Genomic DNA, 13396 nt, shown 5'->3' on the forward strand with positions numbered 1-13396 from the left:
AGCAATGAGTGTGGACAGAAGGAAGAAAGCTGGAGTGTGAGCTATTTCTACAAGAAATCTTCAAAGTCCAGAAAGGATCAAAATCTGGATGGGAGAGTTTGAAATAGACCCAAAAGAGGAGAGGATGAACACTGACATGCCTTCTCCACATACACTTCTACACCATTCTATTTAGGCAAATGTTGTGAATCCTGAAAATCACTCTCCATGGAGGTTACTTCAGTGATTCACTTCACTGCAGACTTGATTACGCTAAACTGTTTTCATGGACCTTATTGATTATTTGGGACAACAGAGGATAAGATGGTGGGATGGCACCACTGACTCGATGGACATGAGTTTGAGCAAGCTCCGGGAGTTGGTGATGGACAGGGAAGCCTGGCATGCTGCAGCCCATGGGGTCGCAAAGAATCTGACATGACTGACAGGCTGAACTGACTGATTATTTAAGTGCATGTGGCCCAATACAGAACTTTTGGTTTTGCAAGTTACTTAAAGTATGGTTTAATTTTTCCTGTAAGATTTTATTAGAAGCTCTCTGGACTGAAACGTAGGATGTGATGCTGTCTAGTTCACCTCTTTTGGGCAAGGAAGGTCATCCTAAACATGTGCCTTAGAATCTGAGCTGGAAGAGCCCTTTACTGTTGCATCCAGAAGTACAATGTGAGACTACATGCTATATACCCTGTTCTTCCTAATGACTTTCAAATGCTCATTACTCTTCATGACCCTTTTGCCAGGTGTGGAGCTACCAGATGTTCATTGCACTTACCAAACAAAAGTGCTGAGAGAAAAAATGTCGAGCCCTAGATTCTAAAATGAGCCAAAATACTTGTAGCCTGAAGGCTTCCATCTACTCTCAGCAGTGATGCTTTCTCTCAGTAGGAGGCTGATGGGTCTCCAAAGGAGCCTGGCAAAACTTTATCAGGGAAGAAAGTCCCTGTGGGATGGTGTCAGCACACAACCATGATGACACCCGACTGTAAGGTCTACCTTAGCGCTGAAGAAGGGACACAAGCTGGTGGTCAATATCGTAACTCAAAGACTGAAAAATACTTGCCTTGTGTATTACCAAAACAAGGGATCTGTTAGGCTCATTTAGGGGGAGAAAAGGCCTTTTGAATTGCCTAGTTGTTTGCACAACCAAGGGTTCCTCTGGTGGCTCAGAGAGTAAAAAATCTGCCCACAATTCAGGAGACCTGGGTTTGATCCCTGGGTAGGGAAGATCCCCTGAAGTAGGAAATGGCTACACACCGCAGTATTCTTGCCTGGAGAATTTCACGGGCAGAGGAGTCTGGCGGGCTCCAGAACATGGGGTCACAAAGAGTTGGACACAACTGAGAGGCTAATATTTTCACTTTTTCTTCACGGGCACCGAAGCTGTACGGACTAGGTTGTTGGTCATTGGCTTTGTAATTCCAGAGAGACGAAGATTAGTTTTACTTTTTATCTGCAAAGTGATATACGCAACCAACACTTCTGCTCCTCCCTTCAGGAAAAAAAAACCTTGAAATTCCTTAAAAATAAACTTTGCATTTTAGTCAGAGCAAAATGCAAAGACAGATAAATCATTATAATATCATTGCGGAGCAAGTGCTTAAATTCCATTTAAAGGAAACGCCATCACTGCCTATCACGTTTCCTGTTGAAGGCTCCATCAGTGTCGTCAGAATGATGCCACCAGAAGAAAGCACAGAGAAGGGTGGGCCAAAAAAGACAGGGAAGGAAGCTCAAAGCGGATATAATGAAAAAAGGGAATAACCTTACAGCTAAATAGTTTACTTTTCAAAGACAGTACAAGGGCAAAATGCTTTGTGCAAAGAGAAAATTAGTTTCCAAAGTGTATGCATTCTACAAAGAGCCAAGTTAATTATTCAAAGCAGAGGCCCATGAATTCCCACAATTTAGTCATTCTATTCTGACACATTCAGGCCCAGCGAGCTGCTTCTTATCACTAAGACTTTGATAATTGGCTTAGACATATCAAATAAACTTTCTGGAGAATTCAGTCGTAAGCAGGTATGACATCCTAATAGGGGTTTTATTAGGCCTTTCTCTGCACAGTAATGTATTAGCAATCACTGTGACATTTTCTGCTCTGGGGGGTTTGGGCCTTGCTCGTTTTTTACACTTGCTAGAAAATAAATTTATTCACGGTAGAGATCTAATCCAATACACTATTCTGTTTACCCTGGTGTCTAAAGGAACAGGCCTCTCAGAATTAATGAAAAGTGACATATACATCATAGAAGAAAATGCACCGTCTTCAGCCAGGCATAACTGAACAGCAAGAATCCCGTCTGATTCCACAAACTTGGGAATTTAGTCAGTACAGCTCTGCTGTCCCTTTCCCTGATCATACCTTTGCCTCTCATTCCATCTAGGGGGGAGAAAAATCATAACCAGTAGCATGTGAAAAATAAATTTCTCCCTTTAGCAACAACTGCAGTTTAAAAAAAAATCTTCCCTGAGAAGATGTCTATTGGATATTATCTAATACATTGCAATTTGTTCTTTTGCATTTAATACTCCTGTTAACACAAAAAAATTCTTTTCTGAAGTCTTGCTGCTATATATTTATGTATAGAGTAAATACGAGAGTCGAGTTATCATTCAGATGAAGCTCAACGTGGATGAAAATGGAGCATACCTACCAGCAAAGATGAACAGGGCAGAATGGATGATAACATCCAGTATCTTTCTACCTTCTTTCATCCTCTTCCTTTCTGTGAGAACATTACTAATGAAAGGCACATAAAGCCCCATCAAGTATTAGTAATTTGGCCAGAGTGAAGAACATGGTAAGATAATATTAAGGTACTTCTATCAGTCACATAAAAAGGAGCAACAACAGACTCCATCTTTGTGAAATCCCTACAATTTCATGCTAGATATTTTACCACCAACTCCCCACTTTCCACTTTAATGAAGACAACGGTAATATGGACCAATATACAAGAAATCTAAGTAATCATTGGCTTTCTTTCTCCTTCCTTATCTAAACTCTTTTTGGCCTGATATAGGTTCTAATTCAGAAACACTGGCAAGGTCTAGTATCCCCTCAAAACATCTCCTCTATCTGCAGCCTGAAGCCTGAAATTTCCTGGTTAAACCTTTAATATCATGTCTTGTTCAACTGAAGTATTTCTCTGAAGTTTGTTAAAATTTGATCAGTTATTCATGTCTTTATGCAGACTACCCAGGATACTTCCTATCCCAAGATCCTGACTCAGTAGGCTTAGACTAGGACCAAAGTAGTTATATTTCACACGAACTTTCTAGATGATTCTGATGTACAGTAAAGGTTGAGAACCACTGCCTTGGTGTGAATGAGTTATGAAGCTCTTGTGAGAATAGGCATTGGGGAAAGAAAGTGAATGGAATTTAACTGATGACTTGTTGAACATCAGGAGTCATGCCAGGTAATAAATACATGCTATTTCATTTCATTTTTACCTCCTCTATGAAAAGACTTTTATTAATCCCATTTTACAAGTGAGAAAACAATCTCAGAAAAATTTAATAAGAAGACTAGCATTAGAATCCATACATCTAATAATAGGAGCAATGATTATATAATATTCATAGTCTTTCAGAGATGAAAGAAATGGTGATGATGCCATCTTGCTGAACATATACTCTGAGTCTGGCAGCTTACTAGACATTTTTCATATATGGCCTTACTAAATTCTTGCAACTACACTTTGAGATAATCAATATTAATTTAATATTTTATATGAAGAGACTAAATCTCACAGAAGCAATATAACTCATCCAACTATACATACTTGTACTATGTAAGTAGACAAGCTAAGCTTCAAATCCAGATTCCATACTCATTCCCAAAGACACCATCGTGAGAGTCCTTAGTAACTGAGGGGTAAAAATGGTATTTGTGGTAGGCAGAATAATTTCCCTTCAAAGATGTCTATGTACCTCGTCTTTAGAACCTGTGAATATGTTAGGTTTCATGGCAAAGGAAAATTAGGATTGCAGGTGAAATATGACCCTGCAATCCCACTCCTGGGCATATTTATCTGGAGAAAAACAGGGTCTGAAAGGATACATGCACCCTAATGTTCACTGCAGCACTATTTGCATCAACAGAGGAATGGATAAAGAGGATGTGGTACATCTATACAATGGAATACTACTCAGCCATCAAAAAGAATGAAACAATGCCATTTGCAGCAACATGGTGGACCTCGAGATTGGCATACTGAGTGAAGTAAATCAGAGAAGTAGAGACATCATATGACATCCCTCATATGTGGAATCTAAAAAGATATGATACAAATGAACTTATTTATAAAACAAACAGACTTAGAGAATGAACTTATGGTTTCAGGGAGAAGAATGGGGTGAAGGGATAGGGACTTCGGGATGGACAGGTAACACTGCCATATTTAAATGGGTAACGAACGAGGACCTTTTTATAGGCTCTGCTTAATGTTATGTGGCAGCCTGAGTGGGAGGGCAGTTTGGGGGAGAATGGACACATAAATGGCTGAGTCCCTTTGATGTCCACCTGAAACTATCACAACATTGTTAATTGGCTATAATCCAATACAAAATTTAAAAAAAAATTTTTTTTAAAGATTGCAGATGGAATTAAGATGGCTTATCAATTGACCTTGAGACAGAAGATTATCCTGGGTCATCTGTGTGGGCCCAACACATCACAGAGTTCTTTAGTAGGAAAAGGAAGCAGAAGAGAGAAAACCAGAGAGATGGCAGCATGAGAAGAACTCTGCCTGATTAGGTTGGCTTTGAAGATGGCCTGGAGCCAAGGATTACAGTCTACAGAAGCAGGAAAGGAAGGAAATCCATTCTCCTCCAGAGCCTTCAGAAGGAATGCAGACCTGCCCAAACCTTGATTTCAGTCTGGTGAGACTCATTTCAGATTTCTGACTTGCAGAACTATAAGATAATATGTTTGTGATATTTTAAGCCATGAAGTTTGTGATAATTTATTATGTCAACAATAGAAAACTAACACAGAATATCTCCAAGTTAGAAAGAGAATGGAGGCTTGCTCCACAATTGTGATAAAGAGTTTGCCCTGCCAAATTTAACTGAGGGACTGATACACATATCATGGTTGACCATGATGTGTGGCAGACACCCTCAGTTACCCACTGGATAGCCATTCCCTTCCTTCTTGCTTTACAGAACCTCAGTTCAGGTTGGATCTCAGGCAGTCAGGTGCTTCAGGAGAGATGGCCACTCCTAAGGCTCAGTAGATGCCTTGATTAATCTTAGTCAATTGTGTTAGTTCTAACCCTCTTAGAGTAAATGGTTTAGAAGAACTGTAATATAACCCTGGACCTGAGGAAGGAGGGAAAGTCTGAAGAGGAGCTTTTGAGAAAGTTTTCCTATTATTCAAAATGTCCATAAGAAAAGATTCCTCTTTCTAGCCTTTGGATACTGTTCTGTGCTTGAAGCTGCTGTAGAAAGCTGGCACAAATTAGCAGAAAAGCTTGAAAATGGAAGTCAACACATTGTGAGTGGAAGAGTAGAAAAATGGAAAGAATCTGATCTTTGATTATATCTTTGATCAGTGCATTAGCCAACCCTGGAGTTTGCCTAATTCTAAACTCTTTTTGTGAGATAATAAATGGTTTATTGCTTAAGTCAGTTGAGTTGGAATTCTCTATTACTTACAAAAAGAAACATCACAAAAGGTACAATGGGAAGTATATTAGTCACCAGTCTTTGTGCAACTTTTATGATGTGTGGCTTAGTCCCCTTCCCTGTCCTGGCTAACTGTGACTCCAAGCTCTTCCCAGTGGATAGGAACATTACAGCTGATCTCCTCAAAAGATGGTGCATCTTTTGATAATGTTAGGACTATTTAACTCTTGGGTTAAAGCTTCTTCTCTAAGATTTCACACCCTGGAGGATGTGTATTCATTTAGTAATTGTGGAAGTAAAACTTCATTATAGCTGATATCTTTTAGAGGTAAGACAGCCAAGGCACCAAGAACAGTCAACTCTCACCCACCTTTCTACTGGGTTCTGAGGTTACATGTGCTCAAGCATTAATGGCAATGAAACACAAAGTCATATCTCTTCGTCCATTGGTCTTGGGCACTAAACTCCAATATGAAATTCCCTGATAAACTCCACAGGAGTCCTTTGGCTTGGGCACAGGGGCCGAAAAAGAATTTCAAAAGTTGAATCCCACTTCCAACCTTCTCACTTGGGAAGAAAAAAAGAGTTCAGTGTTCCCAGGTACAACAAGGGGGAGAAAAGAGGTGAATACTGGGTAGCCTGACCTTCTGCCAGCAAGAGGCAGCCTTGCCATCTTGCCACATAGGAGATGAGAACAGGAGAGAGTCACACCCCTGGGGATAATCTTTTAATGTAGAGAGACCCACTGGCCTAATTAGTGTCATGAAGCCTGAACAATAAGGGTAGCGACTCCTCTTTCAAAGGAAGGGACAAGCAATGCAGAGAGCTGAGAGAAGAGGATTAAAAAGTTCCTCTTCAGAAGGCCTCAGTATCTAGTTTTTTATCATCTAAGGCTTTTGTATTATAAGGTGCTCAGCACTGTTGTTGTTGTTTAGTTGCTCAGTTGTGTCCAACTCTTTGTGACCCCATGGACGTCAGCACGCCAGGCTTCCCCGTCCTTCACAATCTCCCAGAGTTTGCTCAGGCTCATGTCCATTGAGTCGGTGATGCCATCCAACCATCTCATCCTCTGTCATCCCCTTCTCCTCCTCCCTTCAATCTTTCCCAGCATCAGGGTCTTTTCCAATCAGTCAGCTCTTCGCATAAGGTGGCCAAAGTATTGGAGCGTCAGCCTCAGGTTCAGTCTCTCCAATGACTATTCAGGGTTGATTTCCTTTAGGATTGACTGGCTTGATCTCCTGACTGTCCAAGGGACTCTCAGGAGTCTTCTCCAACACCACAGTTCAAAACCATCAGTTTCCCGGTGCTCAGTCTTCTTTATGGTCCAACTCTTACATCCTCACATGACTACTGAAAAAACCATAGCTTTGACTATACAGACCTTTGGTGGCAAAGTAAAGTTTCTGCTTTTCAATACACTGCCTAGGTTTGTCAGAGCTTTTCTTCCAAGGAGCAAGTGTCTTTTAATTTCATGGCTGCAGTCACCATCTGCAGTGATTTTGGAGCCCAAGAAAAAAAGTTTGTCACTGTTTCCCCATCTATTTTTCATGAAGTGATAGGACTGGATGCCATGATCTTTGTTTTTTGAATGTTGAGTTTTAGACCAGCTCAATATTGTACTACTGTTAAGACTTAATACAAGCTTCATTTATGACTGATTTTCACTTCACCTTGTTACTTGGGCCTTCTCTTATGAACTATTATATTTATAAGCATTTATTTCCCATGGCTCTGCTAAAAAGTGAAAAATCATAATTCCAATCAAGTCCATAAAACATGCAAAATAATAATGCAGTTTAAAAGCCTTACTAGAGCACTACCTCGTTATACACAGATGGTGTCTTTGTGGTGGTTAGCACATTCATGGAAAGAAACAACAGGTCTCATTGATTTTTTTGGAAAACTTCACTTTGGGAGATTTGGTGAGAATTTTTTGTCCTTCACAAATTCAGGGGCCCCAGAGTTCACCAGGGTGCAATGTGAGCTCTATCATAAACCACTAAAGAGGTCAAGAAAACTTTATGCTACAATAGATAACCAGGCTCCTCCCTCAGGTCTCATCAGCCATGTCTGCTGTTTTTACCAACACCTGTGAAACTTATTTTCCATTTCTACTATTCTTTTCATTACAGTCTTTCTATAGGTGAATGACTATAATGAACAGTCACCACTTTGGCATGCAGGTTCTTCCTCAGTCTTTTTCTGACTTACCTTTGTAGAGTTAGATCATATTCCTGAAGACTCTGCTTTAGTTAAGTCTTTTTTGTCCTCACCTCTAAGCTTTTCTCGCCGTATTCTTTGTAATGCCTAGCATATTACTGCTGATTTTTCTCGGTCCCTCATTCAGCTGCCTTGTCTACTGAACTAGGAGGTCTAGGAGAACCTCACACACATACGGAAGTTGGCACTACTGTGGGCAGGGGGGCCTTGGTCTCCAGCAGGCTTCCTTATATGGTGTTCTCAGGAGTGTGACCATGACGATGAAAAACAGAAGCTATCAGGCCTCTTATGGCCTGGACTCTGGAAGTCACATGTTTTTACTCCAAGTGTACTCTACTAGTTAAAGCAAATAAGCAATGCCAACCCAGTTTCAAGGTACAGAGAAATAGACTTCTAGATGAGTGGATCAGTAAAGCCATATAACAAAGTGGAATGTACACCAGGATGGGGGGAATTATGGCCATTAAAAAATTCTTCACACATGACAAGAGAGACAGCAGCTATCAGATTGTACTGATATAGAATCCATGGCCTCCTGGACAAAGGCTCCTTAGAATGCTTCCGCCTAGAGACAGGATGGGATCCAGGGTCCAATGTAGATGTGGACATCAAGAAGCAAGCAGATCATTACAAAGCTGCCTTACCATCACTGAGCGTGTTCTAGTGTGTGTTGAAAGGACAAAACCACATGACATGCTACTCCTGATGGAAAGGCAGGGAGATGGTTATACAGACAGCTCCACCATGCCGGCAGTAAGTAAAGGCTGAGTTCCTGAGTCTGGTCATCTGCTTTTTTACACCATCAAACTCCACTGTCAATATGCCAAGACTTGATTAGTATCCTGGAGTCTGGACCATGCTAATCAAACTCAGGCCAATCAGACCATGCTAATCAAAGGAATAGCTCTTGTGCAAGGAAGATTGCCATAATTTGCAAAGATACAGACTATTAGAGTTTGGTTGCTTGAGTTCCTACCATAAAGCAACACAAAGATTCAACGTGGATTCAAAAAAATAACTTAGCCAAAATAGGATCCTTGTCAGGGAGACGTGTCAAAATGAAAAGATGATGGGCTGGGTTCAGAGTATCCTTGCCAACTAGTAGCTCTGGGACCGCTCCCTTAGAGAAGTGTTACTCTCCCAGTTACTGTCAGTTTGTTCATCTGTAAATGAGCATAATTATGCTTACCTGGAAGAGTTGCTATGAGAATTAGAAAGCATAGTAGTGTACAATAAACATTAATTATTAAAAATCACTATAAAGTGCTGAATGCTATTGTGAGACATCGTTAAATACACACTTCACTTCAGATAACACCAAGACCTAAGTGCGGGGTCGGACGCTGAACACACCCTGTCCCTTGGACTCATGAGATACTGTTAGCACGTGTCGTGAAATACAGGCCAACATTCAGAACATTGCATGAGTGCCACCTCCTCTGTCAAACCTTCCCGAACATCTCCTATGTCTCCATCCTCACATCACTACGTATTTGTTCGTAAAGGGCTTGGAAGCAGAGGGATAAACACACTAGAAGTAAAAATCAGTCTCATGATGTCCCATGACCTGGATAGAAGGTACTCACCAAGGTGTGAGAAACAGTTCGGCTCATCTCCCAAGATCAAGATTGTATAAAACCATAATGACAGGCTTAATGACAACCACGTTGGAGGTATTTTGCCCATCTTAACACTGGTGCTGTGCTTAGTCGCTTTAGTCATGTCCGACTCTTTGCAACCTATGGACTGAAGCCTGCCAGGCTCCTCTGTCCATGGGGTTCTCCAGGCAAGAATGCTGGAGTGGGTTGCCATGCCCTGCTCCAGGGATCTTCCTGACCCAGGAATCGAACTCATATCTCCAGCATCTCCTGCATTTCAGGCAGTTTCTTTACCCACTGAGCCACCGAGGAAGCCCATGAGCACACTAGGACCCCTAAACCTTGTTCCCATTAGTTCATGGTATCAGGATGTGGAGAAGCAGACCTACAGATCTGTCTCCTGACTGCTTTCGTAAGGCATGTTAACACTAACACATTGCAATTAAATGTTGAGATTAATCTCCCACCATGATTCCCAAGGAGAATCAATGCTGTGTTGAATAAAATGACAGTATAAAGCTAGAGTGAAGCGGGAAAATGCATAATTTTCTTAAAAATAGAAAAACAATAGTATTTCAACCATAGTTCCTTAATTTTCCCCCTTTTCCCAAAATAATTAATGTATTATTCCTTCTTTTATTCCCTTTCAACAGTACCTCTCACTCATGATCTTGCTGAAATAACAGACCATGCCAATCATTTTGATGATCACTTTGGCTGTTATTCTTCCCACTAGTGAGCAGAAATAATCAGTCTTTTTCAGTTTAGATTCATCCACTCAAATAGACACCTTCAACAGGAAGAAGGCATCTATATTTCCATATCTCACTTTCAGGAAAACTTCCACAATACTCAAAATATTGATCAAAAATGAGCCCTAGTCTGAGACATACTGGAAATTCCCCTGGGCAAAGGAGATTAGCTAAGATCAGGTGACCCCAAGATTCAGGTAAAACTCAGCAGCTAGCAATCCAGACCACAGAATCAAAAACGAAGGAATTTTCGCTCTTCTACATTCCTAATAGTAGATACGGTTGATCTCTGAACAAATGAGGGTTAGGGGCACTGATCCTCCACAAGCAAAAATTTGCCTATAATTTATGGTCTACTCTCTATATCTGGAACTCCTCTGCATTTCTGTATTCAACCAACAAACTTCAGATTGTGTAGTACTATTGAAAATCCATGTATAATTTATAGTCCAGCCCTCCATAACCGAGCTTCCTCTCTATCCATGGACCTATATCACAGATTCAACCAATCTCGGATGGTGCAGTAATGCAGTATTCACTGTAGAAAAAACTCTACATATAAGTAGATCTGTGCAGTTCAAGCCCATGATGTTCAAGGGTCCACTGTACTTGTCTCACTTACAAGTACTTGTCTTACTTACACTGTACTTGTTCAAGGGTCCACTATACTATCAGGCTGCCAGGACAAAATACCACAGATTAGGTGATTCAATTATATGACTCAAATTATATTTTCTCACCTTTCTGGAAGCTGGAAGTCTAAGATCAGGGTACCACAAGTGTCAGGTTCTGGTGAGAGCTCCCTTGCGGGTGGGCAGACAATCATCTTCTTGCTGTGTCCTCACTTCACGCTGTGTAAAAATATTTAAGTAAGTAATGGACAAGTAATTCAAGGCATGAACAAAGGCGTGAAGGATAACAGAACAGCAAACAAACAATTCTGTTAAAGTAGCATATAGGTTCTTTAAAGGAGAATGTGAAAGGTATGATTGGAAGACTAAGCTGGGACTAGATGGAAGAGAACTTGAATATCAACTTAAGCACTTTAATTTTATCCTATAGGTAATGGTTACATAAAGAAGGTTTCTAATGAGACAAGAGCCATGGTTAATGCGACACTTTAGGGAAACTATCATGGAGAATGACTTTGCATGGTAGAGATCAGAAGAAGGGAAATTGATTAGGACATCACTGCAGGGGTCCAGTAAAGTTACTTTGAGTTCAATCTTTACAAAGTTGTTACTATCTAAAATGAATAGGGCAGATTATTTCTCTCTTTGGCAAATGAGGGAAAGGAGCCTCTAATGTCCCAAATCTCTGCAGATTAAGAGACTAAATTGTGATCTTGGGGCTGGTAGATTGTAGAGTATGTAACTAACCTTACAGATTTCTATCCAAGTCCGATCTCATTATTTAAACAAACATTTTCTAAGTCAAGAATAAAATGGATAATTTCCATATGGTTCCCTTTCTCCTGGAGGGCAATCTTTATTCTTCTCCAAAAAACCCAGAAGTTTTTTAAAAAAAAATAAATCTACTTGGTTTTTCAAGTATAAAAGGAAAGTTGAACTAAATTCCACACTGGTGGAAATCTACAGGAAACGTATCATAATGGTTAAGAGCATGGGTACCAGTAAGCAGCTGGGTCCAAATCCTGGCCCTGCGAAGTATGACTATGGCTCCCAAAGCCCCACTTTTCTTATCCATAAAATGTGAATGTATTAGAACATATCATGAGATAGCCATGAAAAGTCCCAGCTGCATAGCAAATATTCAGTAACCATAAACCGTGGATACTCTTTTTTTCTTTTTTTTTTTTTCCCGTGGATACTCTTAAATACATCAAATAAGAAAAAATCTCAGTTGTTTAAGCTGAAAATTTGTTGAACAGGTTCATACTGGTCTCTAGGATCAAATGTGGTCTCCCAGTTGGAAGAATAAGTCACCTGTCGCCAGGCAGAGGGAAGGAGGTTTACTTTAAACAATGAAAAGGGAAAATTCACTCCAGACATTTTTGTTTAATTTCAAACATACCATCAGAGAGGCAAAGAACATTCTATCTATCAAAAAAAAAAAAAAAAAACAGATCATGTATTATACCTACTAGAAGGTCAAACTTGTAGTTTCAATCTTTCAATGGTATATGCATATGCTAATTTACAAAGGTAAATTCTGTCAATTAAAATGAAATTATTTTGCTTGGCAGTCAAGTGCAGGAAGACAAATATCAAATCTCAGTAGCTACACTTCCAGCTGTTTTGCAAACAGAGATAAAAGATAATCCCTGACTAAATAGCATCACTTTCCAGATAAAAACCAACTCTGAAGAACACTGCATTGAATAGGGGAAGTCAGGTTTACTCTAAAAATATCCAATCATTGGGGCCGAATAATATTTATTAGAAGAACTTGTGCACAGTGTTGAAACTGACAAGAGTGTTGCTTTTTGGCACAGCATGGTACCAGTATCAGTAATTAAGGAAAAACTTAAAGAGCATCTGCAAGGAGAATGCTTAGTCTGGCAAATCTCTCTGCAAGTAAGTTTACCATGCTTCATTATTTGTATCCAGCCAAAGACACACAGAACAATTTAAATGTCATGCGATATCACATTACTTCATAAAGCTTCAAGATTTCTAAGCTCTACCACCATTTGTGGAATTACCAGTATCATTACTAACAATTTCCCCATCCCCATCAACAACCTCACTTCTAATAGCAGCTCTATCAGAAGTGAGGCCAACTCACTACCTTCACCTCTTCAACTTTCATTACGTCTTCTCCCACCATAAGCATCATCAATTCTACCACCGATGTTGCCAGCTCTGCCACCACCATCATCATTCCCATATCTATCTCCACAACTCCTTCACCAACACTACCCCCCAACCGTCACCACCATGTCCACCATCCCCTCATTGTTACTGGTTGTAGCACACTTCTTATCACACCCAGCACTCATAGTCATTACCATAGTTCTTCATGGACCTCTAGTTTATCAAATGCTACAGACCCACGTGGTTTCCCTTTCCTCAATCCAAACTGCCAAACTGAGTGGCAATATAGAAAATTAGTCATATAGCAGTTAATCCTTTTGTATACATATGATGAGCCCAAACTCAGTTTCTGCTGAACTGCTCACAATTTAGGGTAGAGAATAGACATGCAAACAAGCAGACCATTTCTGTTTTT

Source organism: Cervus canadensis, chromosome 14, assembly GCF_019320065.1.
Source record: "Cervus canadensis isolate Bull #8, Minnesota chromosome 14, ASM1932006v1, whole genome shotgun sequence".
NCBI classification, from domain to species: Eukaryota; Metazoa; Chordata; class Mammalia; order Artiodactyla; family Cervidae; genus Cervus; species Cervus canadensis.